Source organism: Tamandua tetradactyla, chromosome 7 (assembly GCF_023851605.1).
Source record: "Tamandua tetradactyla isolate mTamTet1 chromosome 7, mTamTet1.pri, whole genome shotgun sequence".
Lineage (NCBI taxonomy): Eukaryota > Metazoa > Chordata > Mammalia > Pilosa > Myrmecophagidae > Tamandua > Tamandua tetradactyla.
The window spans coordinates 33439233-33464858 of record NC_135333.1 but is presented as its reverse complement, the minus strand read 5'-3'; the positions used below and the strand labels follow the sequence as shown (position 1 = coordinate 33464858).

The following is a 25626-nucleotide window of genomic DNA, read 5'->3' as shown; positions in this document are numbered from 1 at the left end:
ATTTGATCACCTCAGGGAGAGAAAATTTAGTTTATCATTGTATCTTCAATGCCTAGCTTGATGTCTGGTCTGTGGTAGCCCCTTAATAAATATTTGTTCAGTGAAGAATAATGTTAGAATTTAGATATAGCCTAAGAAATTACAATTTTTACCCTGGTAGATTATGGAGCTCATTGGTCCTTAGGATCACCTTGTTCTGTTTTTCAGGTTCACCAAATAATGATGTTAGAAAAGAATTTCAACATCTTTATTATGGAAAATTTCAAATATATATAAAAATAGACTAATATAATGAACCACTACTGTTCTAGTTTGCTAGCTGCTGGAATGCAATATACCAGAAACAGAACGGCTTTTAACAAGGGGAATTTAATGAGTTGCTAGTTTACAGTTCTAAGGCCGAGAAAATGTCCCAATTAAAACAAGTCTATAGAAATGTCAAATCAAAGGCATCCAGGAAAAGATACCTTGGTTCAAGAAGGCCGATGAAGTTCAGGGTTTCTCTCTCAAGTGAGATGGCACATGGCGAACACAGTCAGGGCTTCTCTCTCGGCTGGAAGGGCACATGGAGAATATGGCGTCATCTGCTAGCTTTCTCTCCTGGCTTCCTATTTTATGAAGCTCCCCGGGAGGTGTTTTCCTTCTTCATCTCCAAAGGTCACTGGCTGGTAGACTCTCTGCTTCGTGGTGCTGCAGCATTCTCTGCTCTCTCTGAATCTCTTTCTCCAAAATGTTTCCTCTTTTATAGGACTCCAGTAAACCAATCAAGACCCACTCAAATGGGTGGAGACATGTCATCCCCTAATCCAGTTTAACAACCACTCTTGACTAAATCACATCAACCAGGGAGATGATCTCATTACAGTTTCAAATATACAGTATTGAATAGGGATTATTCTACCTTTATGAAATGGGATTTATATTAAAACATGGCTTTTCTTAGGGGACATGCTTCCTTTCAAACCAGCACAACTACTAACAGCATATCACCCTGCTTCAGTAATTACCAATATAGAGCCAGTCTTGTGTAATCTTACTCACTCCCCCTCCCATTTTTAAGAAACAAATCCCAGACATTATAATATTTCATCTGTAAATACTTCAGGGAGGCATAATCAATTTAAGAACTAGTTAACTCTTGGAAAAAACTGATTTAAAAATTCCGTTTGTATTCTTGAATCTAATTGTTGATGCCAACTGGTAAATTTCCACATGCTATGCCACTCCTAGGGCTTTACTCACTATTGAAAGCATTTAATCTTTTTTTTTTTTGCCATTCAAAAAGTTATTTTATTTTCTAACAAGTTTTTGGAGATATACTTCACTTATGATACAATTCATTCATTTAAAATGTACAATTCAGTTATTTGTAGTATACTCGTAGAGTTGTGCAAACATCACCACAATTGATTTTAAAACATTTTCCTCACCTCAAAAAGAAACCCTGCACCATGCGCTCAGGTAACTTTCCAGAAACCTACAGCCTCCAGATGGGTCCCTGGACCACATAAGTTCTGAAACCTAGAGGGGCCAGCTTCGCCAGAACATCAGCTAGTTCCATATCCCTACCCCATGTTATTTGACAGCTCCTTCCAACATGAAAAAATTAGAATGAGCATAAACCAAATACCCCTCAAGAGTGGGATAGAAAGATCAAAGTGGTGGAGTTATACAGAGAAGGTAGGGTTTAACAAATGAGTATGATTGCTGAATCATTACATTGGTATTTCTGTTAGTCTCCAGTATCTTAGAGTAGCTAGAAGTAAAAACCTAAAATTGTGGAATTGTAACCCATACCAAACTCTGAAATATGTTCTACAACTAATTGTTGTACTGTGCTTTGAAATATATTGCTTTTCTGTGTGTGTTTTATTTTTCAGAAACAGAAAAAAATTTGACTGCAGTGATGAAAAATATTTATTCTTTCTAGAAGAATAACACCTCCAGTGTTCTAGAGCAGCTAGAAGGAAAAATCTTGAGATGATTTGGTAGTCCATGACAAACTCTAGGATCTGTCCTATAACTACTTGTTGAAGAGTGCTTTGAAAAGTGGCTTTTTTCTTTCTTTGCTTTGTATATATGTTATATTATACAATAAAAAAAGTAGAAAAATAATAACATGTTGAAAAAGTACAACAAAAGCAAAATTTAGCTGTATAATTATTTGATTGTTGAACTTTCTGAAGATTAATGTAGTGGAAGAAATACAGAAAAGGATAAACAGATTTGGACTTTATAAACATTTTTAAGTGCTTTGGTACATTAAAAATATGATAAGCAAAATTAAGAGGGGAAACAAAAAATGAGAAAAACTTTGTAAGAAAGAATAGGAAATACATATTTAAAAAACTCATTAGAAATTAGTATAAGACCCCATAGAAATTGGTTAAGGACATAAAAAATGTTAATCAGCATGAAAAACATTGTCTAATTGGTGAGAAAGAAATGCAAATTAAAACAATGAGATACTGTTTTTTGTCTACTAAATGTGCATATGTATGTATATATGTGTGTGAATATGTATATGTACGTATAAATTTTAATGCTTGTGATGGTATGCTGTTGTAGAATTCTCCTACTTGCTACGGGTGTAAATTTTGACATGGCCTTTCTAAAAAACAATTTGGCACTGTGTATCAAAAGCGTCAGGCTGTTTATACCTTACATCCTCCAGATTTCTCTTCTAAAAATAATCAGGAAGGTGAAGACATTTGTAACAAACTATTTATTACAATGTTATAAAATAGGAGAAAAATACAAAGTTGACAGTAGAGGTTGTTAAATGATAAATAATACGTCCATGTAGTGGAATGTGATAAAGACATTAAAATTATGTTTTCTAAGACTTCTATTATGTTTTCTTAGAAATAAAAGGATGTAGCAAAATAAAACAAACAAAACAAAACAAACAACCTGCACTTTTAGTCATCACCCTGGTCATTATCCTACCCTCTCAGTTCTAAGCAACCTTTGGGTAGCTCTGTATTTTTTTTTTCTCTCTCTATTTGCCGACTCTGAATATTTCATAGAAATGGAATCATATAATATGTAGTGTTTTGTGACTGGCTTCTATTTAGCATAATCTTTTGAAGGTTCATCCATGCTGTTGCGTGTATCAGTATTTCATTCCCTTTTATGGCCAAATAATATCCCTTTGAATGGTTATCCCACGTTTTCTTTATCCATTAATCAGTTGAGGCACATTTAGATTGTTTCCACCTTCTAGCTATTATGAATATGCTGCTATGAATATTCATGTATAAGTTTTTTGTTAGAGCATATATTTTCATTTATCTTGGGTCGATACCTAAGAGTAGCTTTGCTGTGTCATATGTTTAACCTTGTGAGGAACTGCCAGATTTTTCCATGGCAGCTGCTATTTTAACTTCCTACCAGCAGTGTATGAGGGTTCTGATTTCTCTCCATACTCACTAACATTTGTTATTATCTGACTTTGGGATTCTAGCAATTCAGGTATGTGTGAACTGGTATCTCACTGTTCTTTTCTTTTTTTTTTTTTTATAAATATTACTATTTTTTCTTTTTTAAAAAATAACATTCAAAAAAGCAATAAATTTCAAAACATATCACAATTAGTTATAGAGTGGATTTCAGAGTTTGGTATGGGTTACAATTCTACAATTTTAGTTTTTACTTCTAGGTGCACTAACAAACCGGAGACTAAAAGAAATATCAGTATAATAATTCTGCATTCATACTTGTTTGTTAAATCCTATTCTCTGTATAACTCCACCAACACCTTTGACCTTTTCTCCACTCTAGGGGTATTTGGGTTATGCTCTCTCTAACCTTTTCATGTTGGAAGGGGCTGTCTGTAATATGGGTTGGGGGATGGAACTAGTTGATGTTCTGGAGAGGCTGGCCCCTCTGCATTTCAGGACTTATGTGGTCCAGGGACCCATCTAGAGGTTGTAGGTTTCTAAAGTTACCCTAATTCATGGAACCTTTATAGAATCTTTTATAACACACTAGGTATTTTTTAGGATTGGCAGGAATTGTTTTGGTTGGGGTTTGGCAAGCTATAGCAGATAGCAGTATCTAACTGAAGCTTACATAAGAGTGACCTCCAGAGTAGCTTCTAGATTCTATTGAACTCTTGAGAGAGCTAAGGCCTCTGATACCTTATTTGTTACACTTTTTCTCTCCCTTTTGGTCAGGATGGCATTGTTGATCCCACAGTGAAAGGGCCAGGCTCATCCCTGGGAGTCATCTCCTATGGCACCAGGGAGACTTTTACCCCTGGATGTCATGTCCCACATAGGGGGGGAGGTGAAAGTAAATAATCTTTTGTAATTATTGAAATAGCAACAGTTTGCTATAATATATTTTCATGGTCAGTTGTGTTTCTATTTGATAGAGAGGGGTGACTGATAAGTAAAATCTCTTATGTCAGAGAAATTTTTCCCTTTGGAAATACGTAAAGACAAATGACACTTTTTGATGTTTTGCATTGCAGACCTTTTTTAAGATTTGTCTGGAAAATGAAAATGAAATATCGTGTGTGGATTGATAGAGTAAATTTTCGTAGTTACTTGTGGGTGAATTTCTGAGAGTCATAGTTAGCAGCAAGATGAGAAATAATGGTGCCGAAAATGTTAAAATTAGAAAGACAGTAAGCCTTGGGAGGTAGAAGGTTTAGAATTGGGACCAGAGGAAAAGTCACATGGCATTAGAAGGGTTTATGGTTAGTATTATTTTGGAAGTTAAATTGTAACCTTGATCTCTCAGTAAATAGCCTATTGGTTAAGTAAAATTTCCTTTAAGATGGGAAGAGAGGGCACTATTTTCTTTAGGCAAATATTATAAAGGATTAGGTACTTAAAAATTTTGGAGAATAATACTAGTAAATGGTTGAATACAGTGCTTTCTCGTGATACCAGTTTTTTTGTGTGTGTGTGTGGAGAAGACATGGGGGTGTAGACATGTCTTCAAAACCACCTTTAACTTCTTTTAACTAACCACATATGAGAACAGGACTCTGATCCTAAGAGGCAATAAGTCCCAGCTCTGCTGGAACTGGAACCCTGCTTTCTCCTGAGCCTGAATTGCTACATGAGTCTTCTGTAGGTAGGATTGGTAGGGAATGATGGATGTGGTGATTGCAAGCTAATTCTCAGCAATATTTTGAAAAGCCTCTCTTCTGTTACCTCCTCTATATAACTGTAGCACTTAATTCCTCTATCAAAATACTTAGCTCACATTGCCTTGAATAGGAATTTTGTCATAATCATCTGTGTATCCTTAGCATCTTAGTAAATATTTGTTGACACATAATGATCCTTTTCCAACCTTGAGATGGTGTGATTTTGCCATTTCTCTGGTGGCCTTGGCCCAGAATGCGGGAATAGTGGTAGTCCTGTATGGGCTCTTTCTCAGTATTGTTCCTCTTCCTAAATGCTCTGTTTGTTTATTCTTAGGCTCTGTATGTCATTTTCTTTTGGCATCTTCCAAGGAACAGAAAGAAAAATTTGTGCTTGCAACAAAAGGAGTATGTCAAGTGAAGTTGATTGTTGTTAAGATCACTGGGATCCTCCAGTTGCTGTCAGGATGAAGAATTCAGTGTTGGTGACAGATGCCAGGAATTCATTCTGTTTTATTGTTCTTTCTTATTTAACTGAGATTTGATCCCTATTTATTTTATCTGCTGCTTTGGGGCTTGAAATCAACACTGTGGGGTGGACTGGATTTCAATCTTGATCTTCAAGATTTAAAAGATGTGGCCAGTCACTGGGTGTTCAGACTGTGTTCTGAGTAATTTTTTTGATCATTTTTATGGTAATTGCTGAAATTAAACATTAATTTGTTATGAAACTGTAGTGTTTAGTCCAAATTAAATCTGTAGTTTATCATCTGTTACAAGTATAGAATTGAAGTGTGAAAACATTATTTCATCTACCTGATTCTGTCTACCTAGGAAATAGCCAACTGTCTCAAAATTTAACATGTGTAAAATCAAAAGTATACTACTCATTTGCTTGCTCTAACCCTTTTTCCACCAGCAGTTTTCCCTATCTTACTTGATGGCAGTTCTGCTCTTCCACTTTCTTTGGCCAACAACTTTCGAATCTTCCCTTTTTCTCATATCTCACATCCACCCCAACAGGAAAATGTATTGGACCTGCCTTCAGAATATATCCAAATTAACCATTTCTCACAATTTCTTCAGCTGCTACCCTGGTTTGAGCCATGATTCTCGCTTGCCTGGATTGTTATAGCACATCCTAATTGGTCTTCCATCTTCTACCTTTTCCTTTATTTTCAGCACTGTAGCCCAAACAATTATTTCAGTATGTAAATCAGATCATGTCACTCCTTCAGTGTATAAGTCAGATCATGTCACCCTGCAGTGTCTTTCCTTTCCACTCTGAGTAAAAACCCATAAAGCCGTATTGTAGCTTTCTAAGCTCATCTTCTACTACATTCTCCTTGCTCACTCTGATTCAATCATCCCAACTTTCTTGCTGTCTATATAATTTAATTATTATGCTTATAACTTTATTATCTGTCTTCTCCCACTAGGAGCTCCTTGAAAGCAGGTATCTATATGTTTCTGGATCACTGATATGTCTTAACCACAGTGCCTGGTACATGGTAGGCCCTCACTAAATAATTGTTGAATTAATGAATGAATGAATTGTGAGCTGTTGAACATTGTTTTGCTTAAATTAATGTTTTTGAAGTACCTAGAGCCAGTATTAAACAAAGCAGTTTGTGTATTTGAGTATATCACTGATAATATCTCTTCATGGTCACTCAACAAGACAGGTCATATTATCCTCAAGTTGTAGATAAAGACATTGAGATTCAGAGAAGCTAAGTAATTTAATTCAAGGTCATATATCTAATAAGCATAGGAATTGAGATTAAAATTCAGATTTGACTCCAGAGCCCACACTTTTTCTTTGTAGCCATATTATGTCTTCACTGACAATTGCATAACAATTGATTGTGGGTTACAAATAAGAGTGATTTTAATTCTGTCATCTTTGTAGTGCTCTTCTTGGAAAGTAAGAAGCTTGATGTACTTATTTACCTGTAAGCTCTCTTTAAATTCAGGTGAACGTAGCCATGAAAACGCCTGTAGTAAAACTTTGGTTATCCAGAGGCCAACTTTTTGTCATCTTCAAGTATCCAAAAGAGCACTGAATTCAAAACAAAGAAAAAGAAATGAAAATGCTTTAGCTAGTCAAGAAAGAACTTGTAAGCACTGTTGATAATTCCTGAGTAGGGTTAAAATGCCAAAAAATGTTGTGTGTAGTTGGTTCCTACACCAGAAGTTGAAGGGGTGTTAATTAAACCAGTGAAGTCTGAGTAATAAATAGACTAGCATATTTTGAGAAGACAAAAAAGCATAAGTGAAAGGATATGTAGGAAAAGCAGAGAAACCTGGGTGGAGTACAGTGGTAGCTGTTTTGGACAAGATTTGAAGTGGCAGTGGTGCACTCAGTGAAGACAATAATGGAAAACAGCCAAAAGATGAAGATGTTCTGTATGAGATGGAAATGGACCATTGTCACAAGAACACCTTTAAATGTGGCTTGGAAGCCATAGACATCTCCTTTAGATGTTGCTATGTATGTGTGTGAGTGGGAATATAATTAGGGAGGGGATGAGTAAACGGCAGTGAAATCAGGCCTCTTGCACAGGTTCTTAGACTCTGGTGATAGAACAGATGTACTGTCTCTGGAAGGGCAGCTTAGTTATTCAACTCCTGCAGCACACCTGTTAACAGGGTGAGCGAGTTATCAAGAAAATGTTTATATCAAGATGCTTGAAATAGTTTCTGGGGAGAGGTACTTAGTGACTAGGATGGAAAAGAGATCTGTTTTATACTATATACTTTGTTGTACTGTTTGATTTTTTAAAAATCATAGTTATATATTAACTGTTTTGAAAAATAAGAAAAAGTATAGGAAAAAGCCAGGAATAATAAAATGCTCATTTTATTCTGCTTGAGAAAACTGGAATGTATCTATTTACTAAAGACTAATTACAGATGTGTTTAAATCAGGTTTGAGGTCTAAAGGTCCCCTTTCTTTAGAATACTGATAGATATTTGGATTCCTTCTCCTAGGATTCCAGTTATGGAAGCTTTGCTGAAGTTTATTGCCCATCCTTTGCAAATACCCACTCTACAGAGTGTTTTGTTCCTTACAAATTTCTAGTTTCTTCTATAGGAGGTTGTAGACCTCTAGAATACACTGGTTTCTCTTGACTTACCTTTTGAGACCCTGTGATATGTCTCTTTTCCACCCAGCATTAGTATTTTGAGTGGGCTACGTGGACTGGCATTTAAAACTCCTGTATTGCTCCAAGGGGTCCATTTAATGTTCTCTCTTTGGATGTGGAAGAAAGAGTAAACAGAATTCAGAGTGAGATTAAGATTTTTTCCATAGGTATTTTGTTTGAGGATGTGTATAACCATATTCTGTTGACATTTATCACTTAAAAACCATAGTTCATTAATTTAATTGGGAACTCTTTTTTTTGGGGGGGGGATACTAAATTACTTTATTTGAAGGAATGGTACAAATGAAAGAACCTAGTGGGTGTTGATACAACTTATAGAAAAGGTAGAGGGTAAATCCAACATGCATGCACTGCCATGGTGACCACAGAAGTCACCTCATGACTCTGGGGAAGACAGCATAAAGCTTAGCTCTCATCATTGCTGTTTCCCAGAATGTGTTTGTCAAAGAGAGATTCTGCCAAGCCAGAATCTGTGACCCCTATCTTGTGCAAGTTGGTTACATAGTCACCTGACTTGCATGGATTTCACCTGCTCATTCAGGTAATGTGTTTCAGTTAAGTCACACAAATGAGGGTGAGCTGGTTTGAAAAGAGTTATGTACCCTAGAAAAGGCATGTTTTAATCCTAATCCCATTTTGTAAAGGCAAGCCGTTTGTTCTAATCCCTATTCAGTACTGTATGTTTAAATCTTGTAATTAGATCATCTCCCTGGAGATGTGACTCAATCAAGAGTGGTTGTTAAAGTGAATTAGGTGGAGACGTGTCTCCACCCATTTGAGTGAGTATTGATTAGTTTAATGGAGTCCTATAAAAGAGGAAACATTTTGGAGAATGAGAGAGATTCTGAGAGAGCAGAGAATGATGAAGGCATGAGAAGCAGAGAGTCCACCAGCCAGTGACCTTTGAAATGAAGATGGAAAATGCCTCCCGGGGAGCTTTATGAAAGGAAGCCAGGAGAGAAAGCTAGCAGATGATGCCATGTTTGCCACATGCCTGTCCAGAAGAGAGAGAGAAACCCTGAACTTCATCGGCCTTATTGAACCAAGGTATCTTTCCCTGAATGTCTTAGATTGGACATTTCTGTAGACTTGTTTTAATTGGGACATTTTCTCGGCCTTAGAACTGTAAACTAGCAACTTATTAAATTCCCATTTTTAAAAGCCATTCTGTTCCTGGTATATTGCATTCTGACATCTAGCAAACTAGAACAGATTTTGGTACTGGAGAGTGGGGTGCTGCTGCGGTTTGCAAATACCAAACATGTTGGAATGGCTTTTTAGATGGATAAGGGGAAGAATCTGGAGGAGTTGTGAGACGCCCGATAGAGAAGGCCTAGAATACTTTGAAGAGACTGGTGGTAGAAACATGGACTCTAAGGATACCTCTGATCAGACTGTAGACAGAAATGAGGCATGTGCTATTGCAGACTGGAAGGAAGGCAATCCTTGTTTTAAAATAGCACATAATCTGGCAAAATTGACTAGTGGCTTTGGCTGGAGGCAGATTTTAAAAGCCATGAACTTGGATATTTAGAAGAAGAGATCTCCAAATTAAATGTGGAAAGTGCAGCCTGGTTTCCCCTTGCAGTTTATAGTGAAATGTGAAAGGAAAGAGATGAGCTGAGAACTGAACTCTTGGGTACAAAGAAACCAGAAGTTGATGTTCTGGAGAATTCTGGGCTTCCTAGAAGGGAGCCCCAGAGAATAGTGTTCCACATGAGGACTTGACCAAATGTGGAACCAGTCAGCCCTTTCAGAGAAAGCCAGGATTGGGAATGGAGTTATCGCAAAAGGATTTGTGGAAACTCCTTATGTCGTGATGGGCATAATCCAAGGCTACTGCATAGAAAGCCAACGAGAGTGTTGCGGGATCTGTATAAAGAGAACCACTGCCAGTCAAGACTGAGAGGGACAGAGAAGGGACGCATTGGAGGAAAAATAACCTCAGAGGCAGAACCATGGAGGCTGAGGTCTGAAGTTAAGAAGTCTCAGGCTAGGAGAGTGGACCCACTCAAGCCCGTGGAGAGGGTGAGTTTGCCCCGAAGGCAGAGGATGGGCCTTCCACCCCGTTGCAGGGGAAGAGTCATGCCACCTCAGGCCTTGGAGAGGGTGAAGCACATTCCTTGGGGTGTGGCTGCCACCACATGGATGGGTTGAGCATGTGCCCCGAAGGCAGAGAACCTGGGTGCAGCCCCATTGCTTGGAGAGGGTGGAGCTGAGATAAAGGTGGTCTCCCCAGTATGCCCCAAGGTTGTATTTGGAGAGAGGCAGGGGTAAAAGGGAAAAGGTATAAAGCCCTCATTTTCAAACCTGCTGATCTCTATTGGAAAGATAACCAAATTATAAGCCACCTGCTATACATTCCAGAAGCTAGGAGTAATTTGCTGGGCAAGGACCTAATAAAACCCATGGGACTGGCTAATGGGCACAACCTGAAACTACTACATAGAAGGACAGTGAGAGTGTTGCAGCATCTGTATAAAAAAAAGTCATTGCCATTCGGGACTGGGAGGGACAGGGAAGGGACGCATTTAAGGAAAATGGCTTCACTTCGTCTGACTCTAGCCCTTTCCCTCGTGGGAAAAGGGAACTGCTGATTGGAGCTCCACACTTGCTTACCAACAGCCTCATCAGAGTTCATCCCGACCACGAAGGTGATACTTAATAGCCTTTTTCTTACCTTGGTCTGTGCACAGAGTTGCCTGGTCATGTGAAGCAGATATCCTCAGTTTCTTCTTCACAGCCAGTAGATTTAAGCATCCAGTCTTGGGTCCTTTTGGCTGCTGGAGGTGGGCCCCCAATGGTGGTGTCTGAGACCACTTAATCAGCGGGGCGTGCCTTCCCTTTGTCCTCCCCAGGGGTTCTCCTCTGAAGTCTTGGATACCAGACGAGCCCCCAAATTGTTAGAAAGAACACTGTGCTTGAAAGAGAATAAACACTCACCCGATTGTGGGGAAGAAAAGAATTTATTCACGATCCTGCAAGAATGGGCACCCATCTGAAAAATGGTGGTTGGACGCGCCAAACAATAGAATGCCACAGGTATTTATATCTTAAGTTTAGCACATAGACCCTCTCCTGTTTCTCCGCTGATTGAATACTCCAGAAGTTACAGCCTATCTGAATAGTCTAATTCAGATTTCCTGAGGAAGTTTCCTGCTTTCAATTACGTTTTACATTTCAGTGACCCAGACTTTTTTTTTTATTTAAACTTGTTTCTACTTGTCTGGCTCCAGTTCTAGGCTTAGTCAGAGGCGCGCCCCTTCCCTGCCTGCAGACTGAGTTATTCTGCAGCCCTTTCTTGCGCCATTTTGTGTGAAAGCTAAACTTAATTTTCTTACAAGCAGAGATTCTATTTTAGCATGTTTTGAGCCAAAAGCATTGAAAATAACTGCTGTAATTTTCTACTGCCCAAGTGTTTAAGGGATTACATTTCTAAATTTTGAGGGTACACACATCTACTTTTCAAATTCTTACCAGTTAGGAAGTAGGTATAGGCATTTAAACTTTGCTTCTGTTGTAGTTTCCGAACGATTTTCTGTCTTAATGGAGTGGTATGTTTAATGGTATGTAGAAGAATAAGTACATTGGACTAGTAATCAGATTCTGGTCTAGTTTTTCTGTTATCAAGTGATTGTGTTCAGGTTCCCCAGCTGAAATAAAGGGATTGGATACGTTAGCTTCTAAGGTTCTAGCTATAAAAATTTAGTGATTCCAAGTTCTAATAGCATTTTTTTCCTAAAGCTGATAGAAGAATGAAATAACTTTTCTTGTAATACCATTCATATAAAAATAGATTCTTTCAATATAAAGTGAGTTAGACTTGGATTCTAAAGAGCCTTAGTCAATGGATGACTAAAACAACCTTTGTATAATGTGATCTCATGTAGAAACCACTTTCAAAATATGTCCTTGAACAGCTTTGAACTAAATGTCAGGATTTCATCTTGAAATTAATGCAAGAAATATGCCATTGTATCTTATTACTTCTATTCAGTTATTTTTAAAAGTAACTCATAACTATTTAGGAGTTGACTTCTGCTATGGTTTCTGTTGAAATAGTATTATTTTAGTCACTTTCCCCTAAATTCCTTTTCTAAAGAATAAAGGATTGAGCTCATACCTTTGCATAGCAATCTAGAGAGTATTTTAAGCACAGCATGTTCAAACCTGGCTGACTCAATACGTGGATGAAATAGCTCATTAGGACTTTTTTTTTTTTTTTAAGTTCCAAGCTGCAAATTGTGTTTTAAATGAAGATGGACATGTATAAAATTAAAACTTCAATCTTTAATAGGAGAGACATTCAAAATGCCTGTTGCCCTGGATGACTGAAATTTTCAGTTTAGGATCTTACTTGCAACCTGCATATTTCTTCTTCTGCCTTAAGAAGTGCCAAGAGAAGAGTCAGGAGAAGGTTTGCTCCTTTGGCATTCTGCTATCCTTTGCTTTCAGCAGGGAAAAAGGCTGCTGTTTTACTTCTTAAACTCCTGCCGTATGGAAAGTTTCTATAAATAATCTAGGATTTATTATTGGACTTTATTATTGTAACCTCTGCTATCCATGACTAAACCAATATAAATACATTTAGGTAATCTAAAACAAAGCTGTGGCATCATGTAAGTGAGAAAGGCCATTAGCTAAAATACCTAAATTATCAGTTAAATTAATTTATCATGTCTCAGTTGTATGGATGAGGGCCTAGTTCTGTTGTCAGACAAAAACTACTGTGGCTTTTAGTCCATTGGAAGTTTTTAGTGACTCCACAAGAAATTTAGACTTTTTGTAAATGAGCTCTTGGTGTTATTATAGAACAGATATTCATGAAAATGTAAGTCAGATTTTGACAAAGTGACTAAACTAAATGTATTATAGGAGCTGGCTTTTAAAAATAATTCTAGTATTAGTCTAGCGTTGACCTTGTATCAGCAAGTAAGTATATAATGTGCTAGGTGCCAGACACTGTGCTAGGTTCTAGGGGATACAGAGTTGAATGAAAGATGGTTCCTGCTCAGAGAAGTAAGAGAGAAAGAGAAGAACACCTGGATACAATAAAATGTTTTAAGTGCTGTTTATGGAGAAATGGACAAAATGCTATGGGAGAATACAGGAGAAATGGGTAGATTAACACTGGGGAATTTTAAAAGGTTTTAGAGAAAGGATATTTCAGTTGGGCCTTAAGTAATAATAAAAATCATTACAAAAATTGCTGCATTTTATTAAATGCCTACTGTGCCAAAACTTGTTAGCATTACTTACCTGTGGAACGGAGGGACGAACATTCCAGGCAATGGGAGAAATATGTGTAAACACACGCAGCCATCAAAGATTGTATGTCTGGGAAGTAGGAAGGTTGATGTAACTAACAGGGTGAAAATGGGAATCAGTGGCTGGAGCAAAGACTAGTGAGACTGCATAGGACTGCATTATGAAGGAGCGCAGATAACTTGTGTCCATTCCTGCCACCATACTTTTGTACTGTTTTCCTTGTCTGGAGAGTCTTTCTTCTGCTTTTGTCAATCTAACTGTTTTTTTTTTTTTTTTTTTTTTTTTGTTATGAGCAGGCTCCAGGAATTGAACCTGGGTCTCTGGTGTGGCTGGCAAGAATTCTGCCACTGAGCCACATTGCACTGCACCTAACCTGTTTTTAAAGGTCTGGTTTTAGGGCACCTCATATGTGAAGACCTTCTCCCCTTTTTTCAAAGCTTATTGATTTCTTAAATACATGTTTTTTTTGGTAAGAGAAGTTGTAGGTTTAAAGAAAATAATGCAGAAAATACAGAGTTCTCATATAACCCCCATCTTATTAACTCTGGGAACTCTTTGCTTTAGTGTGGAACCTTGTTACAGTTGATGAAAGAATATTATTATCATTGTGCTATTAATTATAGTCCATAGTTTACATTAGAGTTCACTGTGTTTTACAATTCTATATATATATTTAATTTTACTTTTAGTAACATATATGCAACCTAAAATTTCGATTTTTAATCACATTCAATGAAACGATTCAGTGGTGTCACTTACATTCCCGAATGTTATGTGGTTTCATCACCACCATTCATTACCAAAATTTTCATCACCCCAAAAAGAAATTCTGTCCCAATTAAGCATTAATTCCCCCTTTCCTACCTCCGCCTGGGCCCCAGGTAACCTGTATTCTAGTTTCTGACTCCATGAATTTGTTTATTCCGAATTATTTTATATCAGTGAGACCATATTACATCCTTTTGTATCTGGCTTATTTTACTCAATAGGATGTCTTCAAGGTTCATCCATGTTGTTGCTTATATCAAAACTTCTTTCCCTTTTATGGCTGATTAATATTCCATTTATGTATACAGCACATTTTCTTTATCCATTTATTGGTTGATGGATACATGGGTTGCTTCCATGTTTTACAAATTGTGAATAATGCTTTTATGAATAATAGTGTGCAAATATTGTTTGAGTCCCTGCTTTCATTTTTTTTGGGTATGTAGCTAGAAGTGAGATGGCTGGATCATCTGGTAAGTCTATACATAACTTTTTGAGAAGCCATTAAATTATCTTCCACAACATCAGTACCATTTTACATATCCACCAATAGTGGTGGGAAATCTCTACGTTCTCTCCAATACCTATTATCTATTTATTTTATTTTCTAGTAACCATTCTGGTAAGTGTGAAATAATATCTCCCTATGATTTTGATTTGCATATCCCTAATGGCTAATGATGTTGAGCATCTATTCATGTGTTTATAAAAGAAATCATTAGAGGATGCTATGAATAACTATACGCCAACAAACTAGACAACTTAGATGAAATGGGCAAATTCCTGGAGACACACAAACAAGCTATACTGACTTAGGAAAAAATAGAAGACCTCAAAAAAACAGTCACAAGTAAAGAGATTCAATCAGTCATCAAAAATCTTCCTACAAAGAAAACCCAGGACCTGTTGTCTTTACAGGGGAATTTTATCAAGCATTCTAGAAATAACTAACACTAATCCTGTTCAAACTTTTCCCAAAAATTGAGGAAAAAGGAACTCTACCTAACTTATTTTATGAAGCTAATATCATTTTAATATCAAAGCTGGGTAAAAATGCCTTAAGAAAGGAAAACTACAAGCCAGTCTCCCTAATGAACATAGATTCAAAAATTCTCAATGAAATATTAGCAAATTGAATCCAACAGCACATTAAAAGAATTTTACGCTGTGACCAAGTGGGGTTTTTTTTTTTTACCAGGAATGCAAGGATGGTTCAACACAAGAAAATCAATTAATGTAATACAGAATATTAACAAATCCAAAGGGAAAAATGTGTGATTATCTTGATTCATGCTGAAAAAGCATATGACAAAATTCAGCGTCCTTTTCTGATGAAAACGCTCCAAAGATAGGAATCAAAGGTAACCACCTCAGTATGATAAAGGGAATATATGAAAAGCTGATAGCCAGCATTATACTCAATGGAGAGAGACTGAAAGCCTTCCCCCTAAGATCAGGTACAAGAAAAGGATGCCCACTGTCACCACTATCAACATTGTGCTAGGAGTTCTAGCTAGAGCAATCAGCCAGGACAGAGAAATAAAAGGCATCCAAATTGGAAAGGAAGAAGTAAAACTCTTATTATTTGCAGATGATGTGATACTAGGAAGATCATGAGAAATCTACATTAAAGTTACTTGAGCTAATAAACAAATTCAGCAAGGTGGTGGGATATAAAAATGTGTAAAAATTGGTACCATTTCTATAAACAAGCAATGACGTAGCTGAGGAGTCAGTTAAGAAAAAATTCCATTCAAAATAGCAACTGAAAGAATCAAATACTTAGAAACGAGCTTAACTAGGAACATAAAGGACTTTTGTGCACATAACACTATATAGCATTGCTAGAAGAAATCAAAGGAGATTTAAATAGGTGGAAAGATATTCCTTGCTAATGGATAGGAAGGCTAAATATGGTTAAGATGTCAGTTCTCCCCGAATTGATCTACAGATTCAACACAGTCCCAATCAAAATTCCAACAACCTACTTTGAAGATTTGAAAAAACTAACTGCCAAATTCATCTGGGTGAGAAAGAGACCCTGAATAGCTAAAAGCATCCTAAAAAAGAAGAACAAAGTGGGAGGGGTAACACTCCCTGACTTTAAAACCCATTATAAAGCCACAGTGGTCAAAACAGCATGGTACTGGCACAAAGGCAGAAGTATTGACCAATGGAATCGAATCGAGAATACAGAAATAGACCACCAAATCTCTGGTCAACTGATTTTTGACAAGACCCCCAAATCCTCTGAACTGGGACAAAATAGTCTTTGCAATAATTGGGCATGGAAGAACTGGATATCAATAGCCAGGAGAATGAAAGTGGACCCTACACAAAAAATAACTCTAAGTGGATCAAACACATAACTACAAGAATTAGCACCATAAAGCTTCTAGAAGAAAATGTAGGGAAACATCTTCGAGACCTAGTAATAGCAAGTAGCTTCCTAAACTTTACACCCAAAGCACAAGCAACAAAAGAAAAAATAGATAAATGGGAACTCTTCAAAATCAAATACTTCTGTGCCTCAAAAGACTTTGTCAATAAAGGTGAAGAGGCAGCCAACTCAATGGGAGAAAATATTTGGAAATCACATATCAAAGGTTTGATTTCCTGTATATACAAAGAAATCATACAACTCAAGAACAAAAGAACAGACAACCCAGTTATAAAATGGACCAAAGATATGAATAGGCATTTTTCTGAAGAGCAAATACAGATGGTCCAAAAGCATCAAGAGATGCTCATTTTCATTGGCTATAAAGGAAATGCAGATGAAGACTACAGTGAGATACCACCTCACACCTATAAGGATGGCTGCTATTAAACAAACAGGAAACTATAAATGTTGGAGTGGATGTGGAGAAACTGAAACACTTACGCATTGTTGGTGGGAATATATAATGGTGTAGCCACTATGGAGGGCTGTTTGGTAGTGCCGTAGGAAACTAAATATCGAGTTGCCCTATGACCCAACAATAGCACTATTTAATATATACCCAGAAAAGCTGAAAGCAATGACACAAACAAACATTTGCACACTGATATTCAGCATTATTCTCAGTTGCCAAGAGATGGAAACAAACCAAATGCCCATCAACAGACGAGTGGATCAACAAAATGTGGTATATGCTTATGATGAAACATTATGCAGCAGTAAGACAAAGTGATGTCTTGAAGCACATGACAAGATGGATGAGCCTTGAGGACATGATGCTGAGCGAAATGAGCCAGATACAAAAGGACAGATAACTGTATAATTCTACTTTTATGACCAGCATGAAGGCATAATCAGAGACTTACAATACAGAATATAGGAGACTTAGAGATACATAGAAGTAGAGATACATAGAAGCTAAAGATTGGTGAACCATTAGCTAATGAAGTTGAACTCCAATGTAAGGGAACAGATAGGAGCGAAGATGATTCTCTAGAGGGTCTATAAGTAATATTACCATATTGAAGTTGAACAAGATTAAAAGGGGTTGTATAGATCGACTTGTCCCACTGACTCACACTAGAAATATGAATGAGTTCTCATAAGAATTACTACAAATATATGATTTTTTGTAGCAATTTATTTTTTTAAGAATACCAAAAAACAGCAAGCAAACACAAACATTCGTGACTTTTGATCATTCCATTCTACATATATAATCAGTAATTCACAATAAAAGATGTGATTCTTGTATAAAGAGTATTTAAATCCAGGGTATGGGGGAAACTGCTATTGCATGCTATGAGCTATATTCGAAAGGAAATCATCAGCACTACCACAGCAACAGCAGAGGTAAATAATGGGGTGAGGGACAAGAGTTAAGAGAAGGTTTAGATTTCCTGTTTGGTGAGGATGTGTTTATTGGTTTTCTTTCTCTTGGAAACAATGAAAATATCTAAAATTGAGGATGTTGGTGGACTGTGGATGTTGGGCCCTCTACATGATGCCTGATGAATGCAGGTGGCTGAAGGATGCACTGTCAAAGAAGTAGAGTGGCCAACGATGGTGTATATTTATGAATGATGGTTTTACTGCTATACAAAGGAACAAAGTCGTGAGGCAGGCAATGATGTGAATGAACATGTGGGACATTTGATGAGACAAACTAAACCTGAAACAAAATGGGCATCTTATAAAATACTTATAAGAAAACAGGGGCCTAGGTTGTAAGTTTTCAGAGCAGACACATTAAGTGCAGAGTGGTGATTATTATTTCTGGATTTTGAGAGGCTGTTTTACATATATAACCTAATATTTAGAGATAAGAATGAAGCCAAATAGGTTGGGGTTAAAGTAATGCAGAACATAGGGGTAAGGAAGACGGTATCTATATTTTAGAACCACACATACTCTTTGAGGCCAATGAAAGAAAAGTTTATTTGATCTAGAACTGAAATTTTCTGTAGTGCACAATCTAATTCAACCTATCTGTATAGTTTATTTGAACCACTGAAACACAGGAAGCAAAAAATAAGAAAGAGGTCCTTTAATCCTAATAGATTTTTGTAAGGTTTGGAAACATCCTAGAGTATATTAACCAGATAATCAAAAAGTATTGGCAGAGTCCCCTGAGGGAGGGAGAAAGAATATGGAAATATTAAACCTTAGCACCAGGGAATCCCTTGATACTGTGTCAAACTCTAAGGATAACCAAATCAATAGGCCATGCCCTCAATCATGAGGCTTACTCTTGTAAAGCTTATGTAGGTAGCATAGAAGTTTAGACTACCTATAGGCCATGCCTAAGAGTTACTTCTTGAGGACCTCTTTTGTTGCTCAGATGTGTCCTCAGTCTCTCTAAGCCCAACTCTGCACATGAAATCATTGCCCTCCCCCTATGTGGGACATAACATCCAGGGGTGAAAGTCTCCCTTGTAACATGGGAGAGGACTCCCAGGGATGAATCCAGACCTGGCACTGTAGAATCAACAGTTCCATCCTAACCAAAAGGGGGAAAAGAAGTGTAATTAATAAAGTATCCATGTCAGAGAGAGTTAAAATACAGTTGACAGTCTACTCTGGAAGTTGCTCTTATGCAAGCTTCAGGTAGACCTTGTTGCCTATCATAACCTGCCAGCCCCCAACCAGGACCATTCCAGCCAATCCTAAAGAACACCTAGGGCAATATATAAGATTCCAGAAGTTTCCAGTACCTTTCCAGAAACCTACAACATCCAGATGGTTCCCTGTTCCAGATAAGCCCTGAAACCTAGCCCAGCCTCTCCAGAACATCAGATAGTTCCATCTCCTTACACCATATTAGTGACAGGCCCTTCCAATATCAAAAATTTAGAATTGCCATAGTTCAGACAACCCCAAAGAGAGGGATGGAAAGATAAAAGGTGATGGTGGAGTTATACATGGAAAATAGGGTTTAACAAACGAATATGACTGCTGAATCATTAAATTGATATGTCTTTTAGTCTCCAGTATTTTAGAGCAGCTAAAAGTAAAAACCTAAAATTGTGGAATTGTGACCTGTGTCAAAGTCTGAAATATGTTCTACAACTAATTGTGGTGCTGTGCTTGGAAATTTATAGCTTTTTTTCATATATGTTATTGTTCACAAGAAAAGAAGGAAAAAAGAAGTCGATTGTGATGATGAAGTGTTTAAGCCCTCTAGCCTCCTATATTCTGGAGCAGCTAGAAGGAAAAATATGAGAAGATCGTATGGTAGGTAGCCCATGACAAACTCTGGGATCTATCCTGTAACCACTTTTTGAAGAGTGCTTTGAAAACTATTGCTTTTTTATTTCTTTGCTTTGTATATATGTTATACTGTACTACTGTTAAAAAAGTTAAAAAAAAAGCAAAAAAAGGATTTTCTGGATATAAGATCAAATCATCTGCAGCTGGGAAAAGTTTTACTTCTTACTTTCCTTTTTGGATACCTTTTAATTCTTTTTTTTTTTTTTCCCCAATTGCTCTAGCTAGAATTTCCAGTACAAGGTTGAATAGCATTGGTGACAGTGGGCAACCGTTTCTTGTTCCAGATCTTAGAGGGAAAGCTTTCAGCCTTTCACCTTTGAGTATGATGTTAACTGTGAATTTCTCTTTGTAATGTTGAGGAAATTTTCTGCTGTTCCGTGTTTTCTAGGTGTTTTAAAAATACTTGTTATTTATGAAGAGAAATTTCCATAACCCACAGTCAAGTTTCATTATTCAGGGGCATAGATCCAAAGAAGGTGTTTACATTCCAAAATCAGTTTGCACTCTGAAAAAACAGCCTTCCTGATCTCCTTAAAATCTTTCATGGAATCATAGTTTCTGTAGAAATCTGCATATGCTTTCTTTCTTGGTTCAGCCACAGCAAACTTTTAGAGAACTGCAACCTCCAGGGACACAACACATATTCCAACAATATGAAATCACAGTGTTTGGCCAAAAGGCCTCACATCTAAGGTTTCGCCAAAGCACCGGAAGGCATGATAGTTATTCTCTTTAACATGAATGTCCTTCTTATGCATGGAGAAATGGCTGTGCTATGGTTTTTTTTAATTACGGAAGGATTCTCGATTTTGCCAAATTTCTTTTCTTTGTCAGTTGAAATGATCATGTTTTTTCCCCCCTTTCTTCTATTTAATGTATTATATTTTACATAATTGATTTTCTTATGTTTGAAGCATCTTTGCATACCTGGAATAAATCCCACTTGATCATGATGTATAATTCTTTTAATGCATGTTGCATTTGGTTTACGAGTATCTAACTGTATATTTTTGCATCTGTATTCATAAGGGATGTTGGTAGGTTTATTTTCTTGTGATATCTTTATCTGGCTTCGGCATGAGAGTGATGTTGGCCTCATAGAATAAGTTAGGGAGTGTTCTCTCCTCTTCAGTTTTTAAATTTTATTTATTTATTTTTTTGGAAGAGTTTCATCAATTTGGTGTTAATTCTTGGAATGTTTGGTAAGATTCATCTCTGAAGCCATCTGATCCTTGGGTTTTCTTTGTTGGGAGGCTTTTGATGATTGATTCAATCTCTTTATTTGTTAATGATCTTTTGAGATAGTCTCTTTCTTCTTGAGTGAGTGTAGGTAGTTTATTTCTAGGAATTTGTCCTTTTCATCTAGATTATCTAATTGTCCTATGGTTGTTCCAAGTATGCTCTAATAATCCTTTTTATTTGTATGGGGTCAGTGGTAATGTTCCCCTTTTACTTTCTGATTTTAATAATTTGCATCCTCTCTCTGTTTTCTTTTTCAGATTGATTTTATTGATTGTTTCAGGGACCCAGGTTTTGGTTTTGTTGATTCCCTGTATTGTTTTTTTATTCTTTATTCTATTTACTTCCTCTCTAAACTTTGATATTTTCTTCTTTTTGCTGTCTTTGGGTTTAAGTTTGCTTTTCTTTTCCTAGATCCTACAGTTGTGAGGCTAGATCTCTGATTTGAGATTTTTCTTTTTTTAATATAAACAGTTTAGAGGTATAAATTTCCCTCTCAGTACTGCCTCTGCTACATATCCAATAAGTTATGGTATGTTGTGTTTTCATTGTTAATCTGCCTCAAGATATTTCCTAGTTTCTGTTGTAATTTCTTTGGTGACCCATTGGTTGTTTAAGAATGTGTGCTTAATTTCCATATATTTATAAATTTTCCAGTTCTCCCTCTGGTTTGATTTTTAGCTTTATTCCTTTGTGGTTGGAAAGATACATGATATGGTTTCAATATTTTTAATTTATTGAAAATTGTTTTGAAATGTAGCATATGAACTATCTGGAGAATGATCCACGTGCACTAGAGACTAATTTGCGTATTCTGCTGCTGTTGGTTGACGTGTTCTATATATGTGGGTTAGGTCTGTTGGATGTATAATATTGTTCAGGTCTTCTATTTCCTTATTGATCTCCTCTCTAGATGTCGTATCCATTATTGAAAGTGGCATATTGAAGTCTGCTATTAATGTAGAATCATCTATTTGTAGCTTCATATCTGTCAATGTTAGGTTCATATGTTCTGTAGTTAGGTATATTTATAGTTGTTATGGCTTCTTGTTGAATTGACCCCTTTATAAGGATATAGTGGCTTTCTTTGTCCCTTATAACAGTTTTTGATTTATAATTGTTTTATCTGATATTAATATAACTACCCCATCTCTCTTTTGGTTACTATTTGTATGGTATGTATTTTTTTCCATCCCTTTGCTTTAATTTTAGTTGTGATTCTGAGTTTAGATAAGTCTCCTTTATACTGCAGTATAAAATAGTAGGGTCATGCTTTTTTATCCATTCTACCAATCTCTTGATTTTGATTGGGAAATTTAATATTAAAGTAAATCCTGATAATATAGGCCTTTCTTCTACCATTTTGCTATTCAGTCTTATACTTTTTTGCTCATCATTTCTTCCATTAATACCTAGTTTTTTACTTATTTGATTTCTTTATGAGTCCTTCCCATTTCTTTCTGCATGTGTTTTTCATGTGTTTTCTTTTGTGGCTACCATGGGTCTAAACTTTAGCATTGTAAATCTGTAACAGTTATGTTTGCTTTGATGTCAGCTTAACATCAATAGTATACATATAAGCCGTTTCTATACCTTTTAGCTCCTCCACCTTTTCATTATACTTGCTGCAGATTATATCTTTGTACATTGAATGTTCAATACCATACATTTATCTTGTTTTTTTTTTTGCATTTGCATTTTAGAACCTATAAGAATTAAAAAGTGGGGTTGCATACCAAATGTAATATAGTAGTATTGGTATTTATAATTGTCCATATGGTTACCTTTATCAGAGGTCTTTTTTCTTTATCCTGCTTTGACCCACTGTCTAGTATCCTTTTCTTTCACTTTGTAGAACTCCCTGTAGCATTGATTGTAGGACAGGTCTAGTGGTGACCAACTCCCTCAGTTTTTATTTATCTTAATAAGCATAACAAATGAGGGAATGCCTTAATCTCTCCCTCATTTTTGAAAAAGAGTGGCTGGATGTAAAATTTTTGGATGGCAGTTGTTTCCTTTTAGCCTTTAAATATTTCACCCCTTTGCATTCTTGTCTCTGTGGTTTCTGATGAAAAATTCATAATTAATTCTGTTGGGACTCTCTTGTATATAACATATTACTTTTCTCTTGCAGCTTTCAGAACTCTCTCCTTGTCCTTGGCATTCGACAGTGTATTAGCTAGGATTCTCTAGAATCAGCAGGAAATATCTGTAGATATTAAATTTATAAAAGTGTCTTACCTAACCATGGGAATATAGAGTCCAAGGTCTGTAGGGCAGACCATAAGCTGCTAACTCCAATGAAGTTCCTCAACAAACTCTCAGGAGACGCTGGCAGGACAATAAGAGGAATGGAGGAGTCCAAAATCTGTAGGGCAGGCTGTGAAGCTGATGACCCTGATGAAGGGTCCGTATGAACTCCACAGGAGAGGCTCACTGGGTGAAGCAGGAAGAGAAACTCTCTTCTGAATCTTCCTTCAAAGCCTTCCAGTGATTAGATTAAGCACCACTCATTTCAGAAGACACTGTCCTTGACTGATTACAAATGTAGTCAGTTGTGGAATGCAATCGATGTAATCATGATTTAAGTCCATGAAATGTCTTCATAGTGACCGACAGGCCAGCACTTGCTCAACCATACAAACGGGCACTACCACCTGGCCAAGTTGACACATGAATCTGACCATAACAGACTGTTTCTCTAGGCATGGTTTTCTCCTACCTTATCCTGTTTGGAGTTTGTTGGGCTTTTTCAATGAGCATATTCATGTCTTGCATTAAATGAGAATTTTTTCCCGTTATTTCTTTTAATATTCCTTCTGTTCCTTTCTTTCTCTTCCTTCTGATTTTACCATAATTCATATGTTGGTATGTTTGATAGTGTCCCACAGATCTCTTAGTCTTTGTTTTTTAAAACTTATTTTTTCTTTCTTTTACCCCATCTGAATCATTTCAGTTTTCTTGTCTTCAGGTTTACTAATTCTTTATCTGCCAGCTTCAACCTGCTGTTGAAAACCTATAGGGAATTTTTCATTTCAGGTATTGTGGTTTTCAACTCCTGTGTTTCTGTTTGATTCCTTTTTAAATTTTCTCTTTATTGACATTCTTACATTGTTCACTGTCATGGTTAGGGACATGTGCCAACTTGGCCAAGTTGTGGTACCTGTTTATCTGATTGGGCAAGTACTGGCCTGTCTGTTGCAATGAGGACATTTCATAGGATTAGATCATGATCATGTCAGCTGCATCCACAGCTGATTCCATTTGTAATCAGCCAAAGGGGAGTGTCTTCTACAATAAGTGATGCTTAATCTAATCATGGGAAGCCTTTTAAGGAGGACTCAGAGGAGACAGGTTCCATTCCTGCTTTGGCTGGTGAGCCTCTCCTATGGAGTTCATCCAGACCATCCATCAGAGTCGTTGGCTTCACAGCCTGCCCTGTGGATTTTGGACTTTGCGTTCCTGCGGTCACGTGAGACATTTTTATAAATTTTATATTTGCAAATGTTCCCTGTTCATTCTATTTCTCTAGAGAACCCTAACTAATACATTCACTCATTGTTTTCTTCAGTTCTTTCTGTGCCTTTTCCTTTTTCTCCTTGAGCATATTGGGAATCATTTCTTTAAAGTCTGTGTCTGGTATTTCCAAAGTCTGGTTGTCCTTGTTGATGAATTTTTATCTTGTTTTGGATGGGCCATTGTTTCTTATTTCTTTGTCTAGTAATCTTTTGTTGCACACGGTACATTGTAAAATTTTAAAATGTGAATTCTGGAATTTAGTCCCTGAACTGTCTTTTCCTTCTGTTCCTTAAGTTTGTATCTAGCTAGTGTTATGACACAGAGTTCTCTTAGTGTCAGGGGCTAACAAAAATAGACAAAGCAATCTAAAAAACACCTTTCACGTTTTTGGCAAATTAGCTTTATGTCTTGGCTGGTGCTTTCCTTCAGAGTTTAGATCTCCTTTTAAGAAGATCAGCCTGAAATGAGAGTGAAGTGCAGGGTACTCAGTGTCTTTTATGAGCCTGAGTTTTGTCTTGGGCTTGCGCTTGGTTGTGGCCTTATGGATTTCCATGTTTACACAAATTTGAATGTCACCTCTACTCTCTATGAAATGGGTTTCTCCCCCTCCTGGATGCTCTTTTGTATGATTTAAAGCAAGTAATCCTTTGCCCCAGCCCCTTTGGCCTTAATTGCTTCTTTGTTATTATTTTAAAAAATATTTTTATTGCAAAATCTTCACACACATACATTCCATATGTGGTGTACAATCAGTGGCTCATAGTATCATCACATAGTTGTGTATTCATCATCATGTTCATTTTTAGAACCTCTGCATCACTCCAGAAAAAGAAATAAAAGGAAAAAGTCAT

The 25626-nt window shown here is 36.8% G+C and overlaps 1 protein-coding gene across 12 annotated transcripts in view; it reads left to right on the top strand.

The window, feature by feature from the left end:
• MRTFA (myocardin related transcription factor A) overlaps positions 1 to 25626 on the top strand; it is a 347988-nt gene that overhangs the window by 69340 nt on the left and 253022 nt on the right. For 3 of the 12 annotated variants that reach the window (XM_077168927.1, XM_077168931.1, XM_077168926.1), the window contains exon 2: positions 11130 to 11313. The exons of the other annotated variants lie outside the window; for them this stretch is intronic. The gene's annotated coding sequence lies outside the window, so the exon portion shown is untranslated. The remainder of the gene's footprint in view (positions 1 to 11129; positions 11314 to 25626) is intronic. 12 annotated transcript variants of the gene reach the window in all.